Raw genomic sequence first — 7,472 nt, forward strand, 5'->3', positions numbered from 1 at the left:
TTAGAACTCAATGTGAGTATCAAAAAACGAACATGATTAGTTGTTCAGTAAAGAAAAGAAATTTTTTACACTATTCAATTGTCCACCAAAATAATAAACTGACAAATATATATTCTTTTGTATATTAATGTATATAGTATCCATATGATATACATATGTTTTAGTTTGATTTTAGGTATATATCTCACATGATTTTATTTCAAAAAATTTGTTTGATTGCCTTCGCTTAGTTATAGTACTAAGTATCATGCTAGCTAATTGTATTAACAAATTTATTATTGAAACTGAACAAAATTAACTTAAAGAAAAGTTTGCTTTCAACCATTTAGCAAAAAGTATTCAATTAGATAGTAAGCTTACTTAATCATAATAAGATATGGTAATTAATCATAATAAGAATGGTAATTAATGTTGTTGTTATGTGCCAGGAGGTCATGAGTTCAAGTCTTGAAAACAAACTCTAACATAAATACAAGATAAGACTGCATGTAATAGATCCTTATAGTCGGGCTCTTCCCTAAACCTTGTGCATCACAAAAATGTTAGTGTACCGAGCTACCGTTAATCATAATAAGATATGAGGAAAGAAAATCATAATAAGATATGTTGCTAACTTAATTATAGACTGATCAAGTGGTATGTTATTCAAACTTTAGCGCAACTACCATTTGGTATTACCAAAAGTTCAAACATAGTAAAGTACTTAAAAAAATTGCAAAAATGTCATGTCAAAGTATGATCTTTGTCACCCTCTCGTGCTAAAGCTTGAAAATTGTAGAACAATAATTTTCAATTATAGAATCATTTGTTTGACTTTGACCTATAAATGCATTCCCCATTTTATTTTATGTGAGATATTATTATTACTATTTAGGGAATTAAATAGAAAAAATTAATTTTGTTAGATATTTTGTTATGTATAATATCATATAAAATAAAGCGAGTGGATTATATTATTAGTAGAAGCAGAGGCGGATCTAGGATTTCGAGGTTGCGGGTGTCATGTCACTTTTAACGTTAAAGTTACTATTCAAAAAAGATACTTTTTATGAGCGTCCCACTGGAATTTGGTTTGTTAGCAAGAGATTTTTGAAGGAAAATTTCATTGAAACATTATCGAAGAACCTAATTTTATGAATTCAGTTAATTTTTTGCTTTATATTTTGCTATTTACACTACCCCAAATAAAAAAAATATTTTATCGCTTTTATAGACTTTAGGTTTCGATTTGATTATTTGTCTTTTCAATTTGTATAGATAAATAGATCAAATAATAAAAATGTGATTATTATTATAAAAACTATCGAAAACAACCTTTCTACTTTTCCGGAGGTAGTGTATGGACTGCATATATTTTACCCTCCCCAGGCCCCACTATGTGGGAATACACTGAATTTGTTGTTGTTGTTGTTATTACTATAAATTGTGTAAACAAGAGTTAAATTCAACTTATCAGTCAACGTGAAAGTACAAAATAGTTGTCAACATTCAATGGATATTTCCAATTCTATTGTTAAGAAATTATAACATCAAGCCAAGCATCATTATTATGATTTACGAGGAGAGGTTGACTATAAATTTGAAGGAAGAAGGAATGTCCAACTATGTTCTACACTTAATTTAAAAAATCTTAAACAAAGATTACCAAAAAAAAAAAGAGTCAAACAAAGATTAAGTCAAGAGGAAATTTTTTTTATAGAAAATAGAATAGCGATCAAAAAGTAACAAAATAATGCTAGCGTCTGGATTTGAACTCTGGTATATTACGTGAAATTTTAGCACATTTGCCACTGACACTACTTCCTCAACTGCTTCACCGGGTGATACTTAAATAATATAACGATTTTCTTCAAAATATATATATACACCCAGTTTTTCGATCGAAATTTACGGGTGCCATGCCACCCCTGAACCCCCATTAGATCCTCCCCTGAGTACAAGATTAAATCCCGATAAAATGATAAATTATATATCTCAACATAGTAAAGAGATTATTGAATTTGTTGATTAAAAAATCGCCACAAATCAAACTTTAAATCTTCAAAGAGAAGAGAAAAGGAAAAAACTGAAAAAGATTTAAAGAAAATAAAAGAAAGAGAAGTAACATTTTAAGAAGGAATTTAGATTTTGTGCATTATCAATATAAAATATTTTATATTATCTGATAAATTTAATTTACTATGAAAAATTATCTAATTTTTATATAAGAATTAAAAATAAATTAAGTAATCTAGAATAGTAAGTCAAATAAACTTAAATTCTTAAAAGTAGAAATGGAAGAAAAAGAAGAAAGGGAAAAAGTGAATTTTTTACATTAGTGTTTATTATTGACCAGTCAACTGAACAGCCACTATTCACATGTTCCAATCATCTTCTAGTTAAAGTTTGTACATACTCATGTTATTTAATTATAAATAAAGTTACATACGTCTTACTAAATTAAACAAGCCAACGTAAGCATAATAGTAAATTCCAAATTATATGTCTTAAACTAGAGTATTAAGACGATAAGTTCATGATCATTTACCTAGTTGAGTTATGAGTCTAAGAAATTACAAATGTTCCTAAATAATATGGCTAAGAAAAGCTGGACAAAAGGGTTTTTTTGGATGATAAACACTTTCTATCTTTGGACTTTGAGGTTATGTCTTCCGGTCATTAAAGAAACAAAAAGGATAAAAGCTCTAAGATATTATTTTGAGTATATTCAACAGTATTTGCGCTCAAGGAAATTTAGATAGGCCCTTGTAGGAGTGTAGACTAGCTCTTCCTTCTGAATTACTATTATATAGAAGCGCTAATGAACAGGCAGCTGACGATTGTCATGTTTGCTTATAGTTGTCTTCTTATGGTCGAGGACATTTTTCTAATTTTTTTTTTTTTATATGTTTTAAAATATTTGAAAGATGCAGCAATATTTACTTGACTTTTCAAATTTTATCAATATCATAAACATAGGGATAGAGGGAGTATTATCTGAAAATTGCGTAGAAAGTCGTATAGATTATAATAATTAACAACTTAAAATATCTAAAATTATTTAACAAATTTGATTGACTTTCTCAAATATTTTATCAGTGCCACATAAATTGAGACAAAAAAGTAACATATAATATCTGAAAAATTATATGAAAGTTCTATGAATGAATAATTAATAACTTAAAATATTTAACAAATCATACAAAAAATTTGTTGATCTTCTAATTTTCATTAGTGTCAAATAAATTGAGATAAAAAAAAAGAGTAACATACATTGAGATCATGGTCAGATGGACTCCAATATCTAGTGTAATCACATGAGTCACTGAATATAAACCGAGCAATATACATTAAACATACCTTTCGCATTGCAAATAGTCTCAATTATTGGAAAAAGAATAAGTTGCCCATGTAGCATATAAATTGCACAAGATTTGCATAATTAAGATTTGAACCAAGTATGAGTAAGGTGGACTAGACACTTACTAAAACGCCATTTTACCTTCTAAATGAATCCTAACTAGCTACAAAATGTTAATGATGTCTTATGTTCTCCCCTCTCATACTAAAATCTAAATGCTACACGATTAACATAAGTCAGATGATGGAACGGAAAACTCCAGAATGTAGAAGATCATAATAAGTTGATAAGCTGGATAGAATTATAGAAATCCTTTTGCTGGGTCGAAAGAGAGAAAAAAATCCTAACTATGACATTAATCCTCAATTGTAGAATTTGATTGTTCTTGAGTGTCAAAATATTTTTTAATGTTTGGTTGGTGAATGGACATATCTCATTATCATTCTACACTACTATACAAAAATATATCCAGTGAAATCCAATAAGTGATTGAGGTTTGTTTTACACTAGCATAGACACATATGTTACAAAACTTTACAGGAGTAATTATGAAATATTGCTTTGCTATCATTACTTAAGAGAAAATGGTCTATTACCCCCAATGTTTAGTCGAAATTCCAACTACACACTCAACCTTTAAAGGTGACATATTACCCCCTAAATTTATTTTTAACGAATTTATTACCCCTCAGTTGCTGACGTGCTAACAGACGTGACTACACCGTCCATGAGCGCGTCAGCTGAGTCCATTTCACTTAAAATTCTTTATCTATTGATTTCTACATCATTATTTTTAATAATATAATAAATATTTTAATTATTTCTTTTTCTTAATGAATTATAATTGCCACATCATGTCTTCTTCTTCTTCTTCTTCTTCTCTTTTTTCAAAACAAAAATTCAAGAACTCATTAATGGAGTTCTTCATCTTTCTCATCTCCAAATTCTCATTAATGGTATTTTTTGATAATTTGAAAAATGTTATTACCGAAATCAAGAAACACTTGAACTAAGGAAACAATAAGATTTCTCCGATTAATGAATTCTTGAATGAGCAATGTGAGGAATTTTGATTCAAAAAACTTGCAAAAATTCAAGAACTTTGATTTCCTCTCTTTTTGCTTAAGATCGCCATTAATGACGAGTTTAAAGCTCTGAATTTTCACAATGCCATGTATAATTTCCAACATCACCCACGTATAATTTTCAACCCATTTCTCCAATTTTCTCTATTTTTGCTCAGGATCCGCCATTAATGGCGAGCTCAAAGCTTTGAATTTCCACAATAGGAAAGAATTCGTCATTAATGACGATCTTGAGCAAAAAGAGATGAAAAGCTTTGAGGAGCATTTATCCGCCATTACACACTCATTAATCCGCTATTTCTTTCTCGAAGAATTCTTTTTTTGACCCAAAAAGATGAAATTGGGTTGAAGAAGAAAATGGAGCAAAATGGGAACGGAAAAAAAAAAGGAAAATAATAATGTTAAATAATTAATTTTTTTAGAGTAAAAAAAAGAAAAAATAACGTGGCAGCGCATGCATCACACCACATGCCAAAATGACTGGTTGTCAGTTTTCGAAGGGGTAATAATTTCACTTTAAAATAGTTTAGGGATAATAATTCCACTTTAAACTAGTTCAGGGGAGTCATAGGACCTCAGCAAATATAAATGTGTAATTGAGATTTGGGGTAAAGGTTGGAGGGGCTTTTGACCATTTTCTCTTACTTTAATACTTACTGTTTAAAACGTTAATTTTATAACGCTCATTCAACCAAATAGAGCAAGTAAAACAATACAGAACTTGATTGAAAAAAAAAGTTTGAACCATTTCTCGATATCATTCTACACTACTATACAAAAATATATCCAGTGAAATCCGATAAGCGATTGAGGTTCGTTTTACACTATCATAGACACATATGTTACAAAACTTTAAAGGAGTAATTATGAAAGATTGCTTTGCTGAGCAAGTAAAAAAATACAGGATTTGATTCAAAAATTTTTTTTGGACAATTTCTCAATTTGTGCATGTCTTCCGCGCAAGGGCCATGCTAATCTTCTCGGTATGGTTGCAATTTTATCAGATGTCCCGAAGGGACTCGTATAACTGAATGTTTTGCCATATAAACTCAACAGGGAAGCTTTCCGCAAGCGATGTGGGAGAAATAGGTTGTGCTAATTGGGTCTTTTCACTTGCAGCGGCCTGGATCTAAGAAACCAAATTGTGCCTGGACTTCAACCGTAATTGGCCAGCCTTCTTATTTGAAAAAATAACATAAACATAAAGTATATCTTAATTTATCATATTTACATAAATCTTCACCTTTATAAACAAAAATCTCAACTAATTATATTCCTTCGTTGGATGTATCAACAACAACAACAACAATAAACCCAATGTATTCCCACACAGTGGAATCTGGGGAGGATAAGATGTACGCAGTCCATACCACTACCTCCGGAGAGGTAGTAAGGCTGTTTCCAATAAACCCCCGACTCAAGAACCCGACTCAAGACTTTGTTGGATGTATCAGGAAGCTAATTATGTATCTTGACAGACTCCAAATCGAAAAGAATGTATCGGAAGTTAATTATATATATTTACAAAAGAAAAAAATGTATCTTCGTTGGATATATTATGTATCTTGACAGACCCAAAATTGAAAAACAATGCATCAGGAGCTAATTATATATCTTTACAACGAAAAAAATGTATCTTCACTGAATACATCGAGAGCTAATTATGCATCTCGACAGACCTGGAATCGAGATTTCAGTAATTATGCAGAATGTTAGAATTTTCTATAATTACGCTTCAGATTATTAGAATTTATGTTGTCTGCACTTATTATTTTACTTGTTTCATGGATGGAGAGCTCGCAGATAGTATCAATGCATATATATTGATGGTACATGCACAAATACCTTGTCTTTTTTGTTGATAAGTTCTTAGTCAATGCTATTTGCTAACTCTTTTTAGTTGAAATTTATATAGTTGAGTGAACAATTATTTAGGTTAATTTTACAAAAGTGAACTCCTAATTGTGCGATCTTTCGTAATAATAACTGTATAACAAATAATCATTTCTTATAACAATTTCAGTTGAATGGTTGATGTACATCAAAGTGACACTAATTCAATTTCAAACATTTCAAGTTTTATGGATGAAGATGAAATCTTTGAAAGGTTCCAATATGGATGACTTGAAGATATTTAATATTCTAAATGTCTACCTTTAAATTAACTTGTAATTTAAATGAAGGACAATTTGGTCTTTCTTTACTTCTTTTAGCACTTAATATAAATAGTTATTTATTAGGGTTGAACTACTAGTCTTTGAAGATTGGATATTTATGCCTTCTTTGAGAGCTTGATAAATATTTGTTGATTTTTAACACTTTCCTAGGATTTGCAAGTAAGGTTACTACCATCTTGAGAATTCTAATAGATTAGGTGCTTTTAATTCTTAATTGAGTAGTGTTTTAGTTAGTTTCACCATTACATCTTTCAGTTGTTTGAATATAATTGTATCTATCTTTTTTTAATTCTTATATTTAATTTCTATCGATTTGTTTTCACAAATCTAAGTCTTGGGGTTTTGATATTTTCAACAACAAAATATTCAAAAAAAAAAAAATTAAATTTGATTGAATGTTTGATATTATTCCTTGAGTTACATGTTGTTGTTTCCTAGTAGGAAAAAAAATAAAAAAATACATGGCAACAAAAAAATTGAAAGTCATGTTGAGGAAGAAACTTGAAAATGAGTTTTGTTGATTTGGTGTTTGGTTGAAGAAATTGTTGGTTAGAGGTTGTTGGTAGAGTTGTGGGAAAGTTATACCTCAAATTTGAGCTCATTTGCTTGGGTATTGAAGAACATGAATTTGAAAATTACAAAATAGTTCAAATCTTTCAAACTTCTTTCTTCTTTTCTTGTTAATTCTAGTTAGTTTGCTTTGAGTATTAATTCATACTTAATGTTAAACTAGTTTGTGTCCGTTTAATTTTTTTCGTGTCAAATTTTTCCGTGCTTTATTTCTTTTAGTTCATTGTATGCTTATTTATTTTCATGTCCGTTAGTTTTAATTGTCCGTTCTTGAATACATAAACTCCACTCGATCCCGAA

The 7,472-nt window shown here is 29.5% G+C and overlaps 1 non-coding gene across 1 annotated transcript; it reads right to left on the reverse strand.

Moving 5' to 3' along the window:
- Nucleotides 1-5,339: 5,339 nt before the first annotated feature.
- Nucleotides 5,340-5,444, reverse strand: LOC124886160. The gene has a single exon (XR_007043248.1). It is a non-coding gene; the product is annotated as a U6 spliceosomal RNA (small nuclear RNA).
- Between the last annotated feature and the right edge of the window lie 2,028 nt (nt 5,445-7,472).

This window comes from Capsicum annuum, chromosome 7 (genome assembly GCF_002878395.1).
Source record: "Capsicum annuum cultivar UCD-10X-F1 chromosome 7, UCD10Xv1.1, whole genome shotgun sequence".
Taxonomy (NCBI): Eukaryota; Viridiplantae; Streptophyta; class Magnoliopsida; order Solanales; family Solanaceae; genus Capsicum; species Capsicum annuum.